Source organism: Amblyomma mixtum, chromosome 8 (genome assembly GCF_055824585.1).
Source record: "Amblyomma mixtum isolate Tamu chromosome 8, ASM5582458v1, whole genome shotgun sequence".
In the NCBI taxonomy this organism is placed as follows: domain Eukaryota; kingdom Metazoa; phylum Arthropoda; class Arachnida; order Ixodida; family Ixodidae; genus Amblyomma; species Amblyomma mixtum.
In genome coordinates, this window is record NC_143019.1 from 87,898,073 (window position 1) to 87,910,801 (window position 12,729).

Sequence of the window (12,729 nt, forward strand, 5' to 3'; positions counted from 1 at the left end):
GACGGGGAGCCGCAGCCGTCCGCAGGCATCTTCCTGAATCGTCATCCCTGCATTGGCTGCTCACGGAGTACGTTCATCGGCCTGGCGAGGCCCCACAACCGCGACTGATACCCTGTGAAGACCGGTGTCGTATTTTCTCGTTCATTGTTCGCTAACATTGCCTGTTCTATAGTCACGCCTTGTTGCATCTGTTGCGCACCTGATCACTGAAATAAATGTGATTCAAATATCAAAGTTATGGCTTCTCTAGCTTTTGTCTTTATGTATGGCGCAATCTTAGTTGTATGAGATACGCTGTGTGGCAAGTGTTTCTTTGAATAAATAATGTAATCATTCATGCGTGCTATACGCGTGAAAAATTAAGCGGCTATGCCATCTTGGGCCATTAGGTCTGTTATCCGAAGTAATTAGTTGAAACGTTGTTTGAATACCCCGCGCTTTTCAGCGCTATTCTGGGGCAGTTTGCTTGCTAGACCACAGCTCACTAAAGCACACAACTTAAGGAAGAGTCAAACCAATTGTGACGCTGCTTGTATCAAGCGGTTAAGACGTACAAACTGGGGAGTTTTTCGCCTTAGCGCCTATACGCACCATATCTGCCTGGCCTTTTGCTCGTTCCATCCTGAGCAGGTCTTTTCGTCTGTGCGAACAAACATGGCCACGACCGGGCCGGCAGACAATCAGGTGGGTGTGTGGTGATGGCGCATAGACTTGATAGTATCCTGTCGATAGTTGTCAATATCAATGATAAAAAAAAACTCTCTAGTACATTCGATAATATAACATCACGCAACACACAGGTTTTAATCACTGCAGCATAAATTTGCGTTTTCGTTTACAGGAGCGCGCGGTATGCAGGTGGCGGTACCTGTTACACGGTTCACTCTTCACGTAGTCGACGCATCACTGAACACGGCAAACGCGTAAAGTCACTGAGTGGCTCAGTGGTTATAGCAGCCGGCTGCTGACCCGCAATACGCAGATTTGATTCCGGCCGCAGCGGTCGAATTTCGATGGAGGCGAAATTCTAGAGGCCCGTGTACTGTGCGGTGTTTTGGACAGGGAGATAGACGGCTTGCGGACACATTTATCTTCCAAAGCAGCGATATTCACTGCTTCAATAATTTCACGTGTTAACTGATCCCGGTGTCTGGCCACGATCGAGAACTTATCGAAAAATTGCACACAACCACGCTCCTTACAGTGCAAAACCAGATTACTGCCATTAAAAGTTTCCAGGTTGATTTTGTGTTCACGGAGCCTCTCATTCAAGTAACGTCCGGATTGACCAACATACCGCTTGCCACAGCAGAATGGGATGTCATAAACAATGCCTTCAGTACGTTTCCTGAATTTTTTCCTGTGATTAATGGTGCACTGCAGGTTTTGGGGACGTTTATTGGCGGGCAGAGTTTTTCGGATAGCGGACTTAGCTTTTCAGAGGCTGAAAAAACCGCGCGAACATTCGCATTCGTCCCAATTTTCTTGAGATCATGGGACAGGCAATGAATGCAGGTAATGATGCCAATATTGCCTTCCTTTCATTCTTTCTGAAGGCACAGACGGTAGTTGATCTTTTTGGCACTTGCCTTCAGCGACGGAAGCACAGATAACAGCTGAGTAGCCCGCTTAATTGAAGCTTGCGAGTTGTTCGTGAAAGCTCTGGCTGATGAGGAGGGGGCATGACTTTCCCAGGGTATTTTTCAAGCATAAAGTAATGATGCCTCGTTTTACGAGTTTAGAATGCGCAGAAGTGTAGGGGAGTAGAGGTTTGTTAGCGCGAGGTGATTATCTCCAACACACATGGTTGTCCAGGATTTTAAAACGGATATGAAGAAAGTGGATCTCGTTGTAGGTTGGCTTTTCGTCAGTCATTAGCAGTGGTGAAAAACACTTGTACATTAGCTAAAATACCAGATGCAACCTGCTGCACGAGCGATGGCGTGCAATAAAAAAAAAGGAAGTCGTCAACTAAATTAAAAGGTCTCTTCGATTTGGCTGCACTATCTGCACGAGGTCAGAGTGCAGCACTGTCGTATACGTTTTGCCAGTGCAGCGCGCGCCCTCTGCACTATCCTCTTCGTTTTGTACAAGTCCAGGCCTAGTTCTCGACTGCGCTGCACTCACTTCGTAGCCAGTGCCAGCCAGTTCACGATGCCGGGTGGCCTGCACATTTTGTGAACTTGCCTATTCGTTTCGACAGAGACAATGCGGCGCTAGTGTTGTGAACTGCCGGAACCGGCCTTGCGCGCTCGTTGCATGGTGGCGGAACTTTAGCAAGACTAGTGCAGCCAAATCGAAGAGACCTAAAGATTCTGACCACATGTGGGCTGGTCAGCCGCTCTTGGAAGCTCCTGTCAAGATACATGTCACCAAGTACAGGGACCAGACAAGACCCAATGCACATTCCCTTTTTCTGAATGTGCGCAGCGCCTTGCAATTTATGAAGGTGGAGCGGAGATAAAAGTGTAACAAGTCTAAAAAACTGTTGACGTACAAACCGGATTCATTCTAAAATGACACAGCGCCAAAATGATGGATGGAATCTACTATGGTAAGCAGGTTATGATGGGGCAAGGAGTAATAAAGATCTTCCATGTCGATGGAGAAACCAAGAAGGCTCATGTCAGAAAGCGGTTTCACAGAATTTTACACTTCCTCTGAACTACATACTAGAAATCGGTCATTTCTCGTCAACATATTTAGTTTTTCTTTTAGAAACACAGCGCTTGACTTCTGTCAAGTGTTCTGTTCGGAAATTAATAAGGGTACGCCAGCTGTATGCATTTTTGCGCTGAAAAACACTTGGAAGAGGCGCTTACTATTTTCATTGCTACACGCTACTCTTTCGAGATTGATCTCGAGACAAAGTGTTTTAGCTTGAGCCTTAAGTTTGGGAAGTGCAACATTTATTGCACATTTAAGCACTTCTGTTACGACATGTTTGGCTTTTTCGTTGAATACACAGCGGGGAAAGACAGCAAAACCGCCCTCTTCGTCAGAGGGGATGACGCAAAGCGGCTGTTCGGTGAGGCAGCACACGACACGATCAATATGACTTTTGAAGGGCGATGCTTACACTACAACAGGACGTCGACGCCATTGGAGGTGCATCGGCCAAAGTCCTCCTTGTCAGCTAGGCGAGACACACGTCGCACCATGGAAAGTACTTCATGCAGAGTCTTCGAAGTCTTCCTTAGGACAACCCCAGGTTGACGTCTTGAGGAAGGGCGACTACTTCGGGGACGCATACACTGTTGCCTTTTCTCGATCCCTTAGTTGGGCAAAGGGATCACAGTTTCTTGAGTTGAAGTTCAGACGCAGGTTATATGCATTGGGTCTTCTCTGACCCCTGTACTTAGTGACCTGTATATGGCATATTTTGACAGGAGCTTCCAAGAGCGGCTTATCAGCCCACATGTGGTAAGAATTTTTCGTTTTGTTGATGATTTCTTTTTCCTGGATGAGATGCTCCATTGTGCTTAGAGCAGGTTGCATCCGGTATTTTAGCTAATTTACAAGAGTGTCTTTCACCGCTGCTATTGACTAACGACATGCCAACTGACGATGAGATCTTCATATCCATTTTAAATTCCTGGAAAACTATGTGTTGTGGAGCTATTCACCTCGCACTAACAAACCTCTACTCCCCTACACTTCTGCTCATTCCAAACCCGTAAAACGAGGCATTATTAATTTATGTTTGAAAAATGCCCTGGAAAAGTCATGCCCCCTCCTCATCAGCCAGAGCTTTCACGAACAGCTCACAAGTTTCAATTAACCGGGTTACTCAGCTGTTATCTGTGTTTTTGTCGCTGAAGGCATACTGAAGAAAAAGCGCCAGGAAGATCAACTACCGTCTTTGCGTTCAGAAAGAATGAAAGGAAGGCAATATTGACGTCATTCTCTACATTCATTCTCTCTCCCACGATCTCAAGAACATTGGGACGAATGTGAATGTTCGCGTGGTTTTTTCAGCCTCTGAAAAGCTAAGTGCACTATCCAAAAAACTGCTTGGCGATAAACGTCCCCAATAGCTGCAGTGCACCATTAATCACAGGAAAAAAATCGTGAAATGTACTGAACGCATTGTTTATGACATCCCACTCCTGTGGCAAGCGGTATGTTGATCAGTCTGGTCGTTGCTTCAATGAAGCTCCGTGAACACAAAATCAACTTCGAACTGAAATGCACGTATCAGTTCGTTGTCGTAAGTAATAGTGCTAATTCTATTTTAACACGGGATCAGCATTGCGGCGTTCTGCGTACCTAATTAGGTTACAATGACCCCATTACATTTGCCACAAGGCTTGCGCTCTACAGCTAAGCAGGAGCAGTGGAATTAAGAGCTGCTACGCGTTTCGGGTGGTTAGTGCGAACGAACGTGTTTCATAAACAATAGGCGTATACCTGTTTCCGTTCGCGGTTGTGCCAGGAAACTTTAATGGTAAAGCCCGAAAAAAAAAGCATGAGACTAAATTTTTAATATCGCAGAATGCATTTTACGGTAGGGTGTCTGGAATTGAGTGCATAATTCTTCGATTTATGCTACTGTGGCCATGCGCACAAGTTCTGAGCAGATTTATATCATGATCGCTGTAAATTGTCTCCCACGCAGCCTACACAACGGCCCTGCCGACCAAGAAGGGGCGGGAGCTCTCCAAGAAACTGCTGTTCCTGGCCGTGGGCACTAAACTCAGCGCAGTGAGGAACGAGAAAGAAAAGCATCGACAATAAGAAGCATACAAAACTATAGAACCACAAGAGCATTAAATGGACCCCAATAAAATTTCCTGCGCAATTTCTGTGTCGTAATTGTGTTACTTTGGGGAGAGGTATATACCTATGCTATATGATTATCAGAAGCTTTAGAGCAGCATAAAATCGAGTGGTTTTTCAATTTAAAGCAGTACTTAGAGATATATTGGATGGCATTTTTTAACGTTTACAGATTTTTATTTTAAAAAGTGCGAGAGATATATCGGTGTGGTCTGTGAAGGTGAACCGTATAGCAAGACGGGCATTATGTACGTAATAGAGCTCAATAATCAGAAAAATGATTAATTATAGTTAACTAATCAGCTTTTATAATTTTGATTTTGGGGCGTAAGTCTGTATCGCGAAACTGAAGGCCGTCAGTAAAAAAAGATAACCTTACAGCTTTTAAATTTTCATAATCGTTAATGTGGTTACAAATACTGAACATACACACTTGCAAGCTCGGTGAATTGCCTTGTCCGCTTCGCATATTCACAAACGCGTCGCTGCGTGTCGTATCGTCGCCGAATTCAAAGAAACTTTTTCTGCATCATAAAATACCCAAACGGCGTCCGTGCTTGATGCATAAAAAATTGACCGATTTGATGCATAAAAAAAATGACCGACAGTTTTATGCATTTTCAATGCGGGTAAACCAACTCAGCGAGCTTTGAAATGCGTAAAATCTGGCGCTCGATATTTCAAACCGCTATACCGATTTAAAAAAAAAGTTATAAACTGGGCTCACCTTTTACGATGACGGCCTTTAATTTCGCAACATAATATTGCCCCTTAGAATCAAAATGAAGTGTTGATTAGTTAATGTTAGTTAATTAATCGTCTATTAAATCAGGTTTATCGCTTACATAATGTTAACCATCCTGTATAACCCCCCTACACAGCATCAACGTATCTCTCAAAGTTTTAAAATAAAAATCTATGTCAAAAATCCAAGCTGTATTACATATCTGAAGTAGCGGCGGTAAGGACGTACTGCACAGTCGCTTACGTCTGCATGTGGTGATAACGGCATATGTATGAGAGCATTCTGCAATGATTGTGAATAATTTCATTACATCTTTTGTTTGGCCGCCCTCCTGACTCACTGTTCTAGACAGTGAGCTTTATCTATTGCACAATGATTCTCAATGGCAATGCAGTTATTATTTTTGCGCTTGATCCCTCCGCAAATTTTATGAGGAGGCCGCGCTGCAACACGAGCCCCCCCCCCCCCCCCCCCCCAAAGAAAAATTTCTGGCTACGCCACTGCCAGGGAGGCTTATAATCTCCGCCGTCAGAAGAAAAAACGTAGCCAAAAAAAAATGGCGACGCGTACTGCATGTCAAGATGGGTCACCGCAGTAATTGAAAGCGAAGGTCACTTCCCGCGCTTGCAGGACTTGAGATAAGCATTTTTCCCGGCTGCTACTAATTGTGACCAGGGCCGAGCAGTTGGAGACGGCACGAATACGACGCAGTACGAAGCAGCAACTGGAAGTAGCCGCCTGTCTCACACGGGTATTTCCGCTTTATTAACTTTTCCGCTGACGAGCACCAGCATAGGGCTACCTAACCCGCCAAGGAGCCAAGCGCCACTCTCGCGGGGGCCTGTGCTTGTTTCCGGCTTCACAAAATGTCACGTGACGGAGTGTCCTCTAAATTTTCCTTCCTCCAAGGCTGCCGATAACGCCTGCCCAAAACCGAACGGATGGATGGATGGGTAAAGCCCCTCGATAATTTGAAAGTAAGGACACTCTCCTCCACTCCGGCGTTTTCCTCCTCGAATATCCTCGCCCGCCGGCTGCGCACACGGCACGCTTTTTTGGCCATCGCTCGCTCGCCGCCCGGGCAGTTGGCTGACACATGCGCGCGCACTTATGTTCTCGCTTTTTCCACGCTCTGTTATTGAATAAAAACACGAGAAAGACATGGGACACGCCTGACTACCACGAGCCACATAAATTAGCGTCTCGTACGCGCAATGAAAGTGCCATTATGAGCGCTTGCGGCACGAACAAAACCACTTGCTGCATACATCTCACATTCTTTTTGACTTTTCAATACCGTCTGTCTCAACACGGCATAGTATATGAAGCATAATATTTACAATATATCTGAACATTCCTGAATATATTTAGCATACCAATGTTTAGTTAAATGTATATTCACTTCGAACGAACTAATTATCGCGGAAGTACAGTTTATGAAGTTGTTGACGAGTGGAGTTTCAGAAATTGGATGGTTGCTGGGAACAAGCTGGGGCATTTGCTTCGATGGCCGTCCTAAAACTTTTCATTAAGGTTCAGTCTGAGTTTGGCACCGCGCAGTGCACATGCAACGGCTTAATCGTTTTTGTAGTTAAGAATTTTCGCGGCGGCTTGAAAACGAATATGAACTTTTTCTATTAAGCATGAAACGACTTCAGCTCCCGCTGTCGGCGACCTTGAGGTGATGTCGAGCCGAAGTCGAGAGCCAAAGATCCGCGCACCGATTTTCCGTCATCAAAGGAAAGTGTCCGCACCCCAAAATTTGGCCCTCTCACCACCGAAATTTGACATCCGAATTTCATCAAAATCGGTGTCAAGCCTAATTTTAATATGACCAATTCAATGGTGAGCTCCAAAATTAGGTGGGCTATCCCCAAAATTTGTCTCTCTGGAACCCATAAATTTGACGTCGTCCATATTTGACCAACATTGGGGTCCAACCTAATTTGACTATGGGAAACTCACTGTTAGCTTTCAAATTTAGGTAGACCAACCCCAAAGTTTGGCACACTTGGGCATTATCCGCCCACATTCTATTCCTTTTTAAATCCGCTTAAAGAGATGTTACGTTAGGAAAGAAAAAAACTGATAGCAACGACCGTGACAAAACCCAAGAGAAAGCTATAGTGTCTTAGCCACAGTCAAGGCTATCGTAAAGCAAGTGCATGACTAATATAAGTCTTGAGTATAAATACAGTCACAATATGACACAGTTTTTCAGATGCAATGTTTATTACGGGTGAGTCGTGTATATTTACGCCGAAAATATACATAAAAACCACGAATAAGCCAGCTGTGGACATCTCTCACCCGTTAGGTGCAGTCCTCAAAACAAAACAGAAAACAAAAACATACTTAGGGAAATGAAACAGCTCAGATGTAGGCCTATACTTTTGAGCGGATGATGCATTCAACAAAGGCTACGCGACCGTGCTCAACTAAAGCAAATGGTCACAAACTGTAGCAATGAATATACAAAAATGCCATGCATTGGATATTTACAGTACTTGAGTACATTCAGGCAACAAAGGAAAGCACTGAAGTGATTAAAAAATGAATTATGTGAATGCAATATGAGGTCTTTTCCGAGAATGTGGCATTGATAATCTCACCTGGTAGAAGCGTAACGGTTCAGCAAAACAACAAATACGCGTAGATCGTTAGACAAGTTGCATTCATAAAAAAAAATCTAGGTTAAATCTCGCTCGGGACATGCGCCGCATTACTGCGATGTGCACCATTACCAGAGGTTCGAAAAATTACCGCACCGCGGATACCGCTGCACGCATACCAACACTTTTGCTTCCACACTTGCTAACACATGCGTACACATTGTATGCATCAGCCGCCGCTATTATAGCACGTTGAGCGGAACCATGAAGTGACAACAATAACACGCATACCGACGCAAAATGATCAGTGAATTAAGTGAGGTTGTTGGCTTTGTGATGCGCATGCATGCAGTTTCAATATACACAGTCGCTTGGAAGAAATGCACAGTTGCTCGCCGAGGTGGGCAGTCTTCAGGCCCATTCACACTTGCCCAAAAATCCGGCCAGCGAAGCGGATTTCCTCGCCGCAAGAACAAGGACCTGTTCTCACTTGTTCACGCGCGAGCGATGCGGATCCGCCGCGCCGCTGCTGTTTCTCGCTTTTCCACACCGCGTCGCTGCTAGCGGCATACACAGATATAGTGAGAAAAGAGCATAAATTTACGCTGTCTACGTACCATAAGCGTATGCATGCTTACGTACGTTAAACGCAGGCACATTCTCACTTTTAGTTCAGCGTATGCTAGCTCGGACGTAAAAATAAACTCAGCTATAGTGACGCCATCTGGTTGTCAGGGCGGGAACCATTACTGTCAACAAAGCGACTCTGCTGTTAAGCCTAGAAGCGGTGGAATCGTCACTCTGAATAAAATAAGAAAGCAAAGTTATCACTTATACGTTTTCTTGGAGGCGAGGTGAGAGGAAGCGAAAGACCTGAGCCGCATTTCTGGACAGTGAACGCACTGAAAAAGGCAGCAACAACGAGAATTCAATCCGAAGCGGAGGGTCCGGCTTCGAAGGGCGCCGCCATGTTTGTCGCCGCGCCGCTTTCCGCGTCGCTCGGCGTCAAAAGCGGCCGAATCCGCTTCGCACGCCGGATTTTTGGGCAAGTGTGAACGGGCCTTTCGTCGGGGTAAAGTTCTTGCGGCCGATGTTGTGCAGCCGCTTTTTTCTTCTAATGCTGTCTTTCTTGCCGCTCGGAATCGCGAAAAGAACAAAGGCTTTTACACGCCGGCTTGTGCACTGAAATGCGCAGCAACTCGGCATAGTGCTGCACTAAAAGAGCGCGAATAACGCGAAGTGCAAGCGCGCAATGCCAGGGAGCTCGGTCGTAGCAGCGGCGGCTGGCTAAAAAATGGCGCCGACGAACACAAAAAGAGCGAACTTTTCGCGCGCTTTTCCGGGAGACCGCCCGCGGAGCCAATCACCGTTGAGAAAAGCGCCGATGGGAGAGGTAAGAGAGGAGGATCGGCGGGGGTGCGCGGCGCGGCGGCATAGTTCACAGAAAGACGCTACTTTCAAATTATCGAGGGGCTTTATGCATGGGTGGATAGGAGCGCCCCCTTTGAAACGGGGTGGTGGCCATTGCCACTATGCTCAGCTTTTCTTTCTTTACTATTTTTTTGTTTACTGTGTTGGCAATTCTCATTAAGATTCGCCATCATCTTTACCTAAGGTTTCCTACAATTCTAACCTTATGCCACATCTCTGCTTTCAGCCACCAATCCTCCAATCGCTTTTTGCTAACTTCCACTGCAGATTTATTTACATGCCCATTGTTATCTTTAAACCCTAGGGCCTCAGGAAGAGTGACTGTGCTTGCATCACATGTCGAAATTAAAGCTTGGCTTATGACTTTTTCGAGAGTGTTCTAATAGTTGAACAGTTATTATATATGTTATAGCGGAGGTCTCCGTCTTAGCCGTACCGTTTTCTCAGCAATACATGTAGTGAGGCTAAGGGCAGGCGAACACTAAATGTTGTTTTTACTGTACGAGTATTCCTATGGTAAATACGCAATTATGCGAAATGTCTGTCAATATGAAGCAAGGATTGAGAAGCATGAAGTTGAAACTTGTTCAAGCAACTGCAGGCAGAGGGAGAAGGGAGTCTTGTCCTTTCAACGCCCCTCTTTCCAAGGGTCTATGCGATAAAGCCGCTGTGTTTAAAGGAATTACTTCAGTCCTGCGGTAGCATTCTGTGCTCGGTCAGTACATATTTGTTTCATTTTGTGCTTCTGCAACCCAAGTTCGTTTTATTTTTATCTATACAGCTGGTGACGTTAGGAAGGAATGTGTCAGATATTTCATCCAGCCTGATATTGACTGCGAGCCGAGGCCTACCTAATGCGCCGCTCAAACAAGTAGTCTGGCAGCAGAAATAGCACTAGTCATTGGAGCGCGTCTATTGAGAAAAAAGTAAGACAATAGACAATAAGGACCTTCTTTTTTTATTTCAAAAAGTGAATATACAGCAGAAATTCGCACGTGGAGAAAAATAAACACTGGCAATGTTCGGAGGGTGACATCGTGTTAAGGGTGCCATTCGGGATATGATATCAACATAATGTTTGGAAAATAAATACTGCATTTTTGCAGCAAAAAAAAAAACAGCGCTTACACGAGACAAAGTGTGGGGACACGACGCGTTTGCCGCCGTCTCTGTTTTTTGCCACAAGACCAGGCACTAACCAGCAACACTTTTTACCTTGTTAATCCACGTTCGTGCCCAATTTCCACGCGTTGTGAAATGGATTTTCCGCCTTTCACTTATTGCGTTGGAATGTCACAAAACATGGCAGCCTCCACTAACACGGGCGTGGGGTATGCTCGGACGTGTCCTCGTTGTGGGTGGCGGCCAGGTCACGTTAACTGCGGGTTTCCCCAGCGCTATAGGTAGACGCTCACACCAGGAGCTAGTCACTTATAGTTGCGCTGTAAAACTTGCAAATGGTTTCGGCTTACCATTTTTGTTTTCGCAGGACCGCGAGCCATCACCACGTGATGGCCGCCTACGACATGAAATCGTCGCGCATTGACGGGGCGTCAGTAAGCCGGCTTAGGCCGTCACAGGTAGGCATTGGCTTCGCTGATTTGAAGGAAAACAGTTTACTACTGCTGCGTCCAGCCGAAAGTGAAAATTCGGTACCAAGAGATCTTCTGTCCCCCACATTTGCATTTCTTCTCTGGTCGTATTTGTCGACTTCATCGATGCAAGTGCTGAAATCAGATGCTGCATTTGGGCACTGCACATATGCGAGTGAGCCGTTGGCAAGCTTTCAAGTAACGTCCGCAGGTTCGTTGGGGTGATGAAAGTGACGAGTGATGAAGTATCCATTTACCACTCTGTTATCGGCGGAGTGATACGTAGTGATCGGCGAAAGCAAAGAGTCCACGCGTATTTTTCTTTGCTCAGGCCTAATTCCCTGCTGTGTTGTCTGTTACCGGATCCATTTATTCACGGAAACCTAAAAAAAACAGAAATAAAAGTGAAAGCGAAGCAGCCACTCGACTGTCTGAAACGCACTCCATGCGTTAGTTGAATCCTTCCGCCTTCGGCGGTGGGTTCAAAAAAAGGCGAAAGCCGGGGCGTTTAATACGATTTAAATTAGAGAAATCGGCCGCAGAGGTGAATAATTCGAAGTTTCTAAGAATGCTTGGAACGTGCAAATCGAGTTCTCCGTGGTAAAAAGACAAGTTCAGATTTCTCTTCAGTGAACCTTTAAGAACAAGCGGTTATCTTGCCTTCGCATTACGTGGCTTGCCCAAGTCAATTCCTTCCTCCTGATTTGAACTAGGCTATCATTAACCCGCCTTTGTTCCCCCTAAGAGACTGCTACTGTTAGAATCTGTTCAATTTCATTTACGTGACCACTTTCCCTTCTTGATTTCATTCTCACCGGCTTCTCTGGTTTTTTTGTCTTTATCACTTTCGACGCTTCTAATTCCGTCATGTTTTAGACGTCCCGTTTCTTTTTTTACTTATCTCACAGGCTTTTCCTGCACTTTTTCTGTTTCAGTCTATTCAGGTTTTAGCGCCTTTATCCTTGTCACCTTTCATTGTCAATCGTTTAGGTTGGTTGGTTTATGGAGGTTAACGTCCCAGAGCGACTCAGGCTATGAGAGACGCCGTAGTGAAGGGCTCCGGAAATTTCGACCACCTGGGGTTCTCTAACGAGCATTGACATGCACAGTACACGGGTCTCCAGAAGTTCTCCTCCAAAATCAATCGTTTAGCCGTGTTGGTTGTTTGCGGCTTCGGGATCTTTTTTTTATAATTGTTTGTTTACGCTCTCTGCCTTTGTTTCTCCCCGCTTTTGTTTTATTTTCCTCTCCACTGTCATTTATTTATATTTTTTGCGCTTGTTTGGGCTGTGTCATTGGTTATGGGTGATGATAAGAATAGTCAATGTATCTCTTGGCTCTTCCTGTGCTTGCACTTTGCTGATTTTTGCGCGTGCGCATCACTCCCTGCCGTTCTGAATTAAAGGTGCGGGTCGGCTACCTTCCGAAATAAAGTTGTTATTCAGAGCAGTTGTGTGTCCTCCTTGTTCTCGTCCTTTGTCTGGACTGTTTTTTCTCAAGATGTACCTCAACCAACTCGCCCAGCAACACACCTGGATTAAAGAAGCCTCGCTAGGCGTTCCAGCCATTC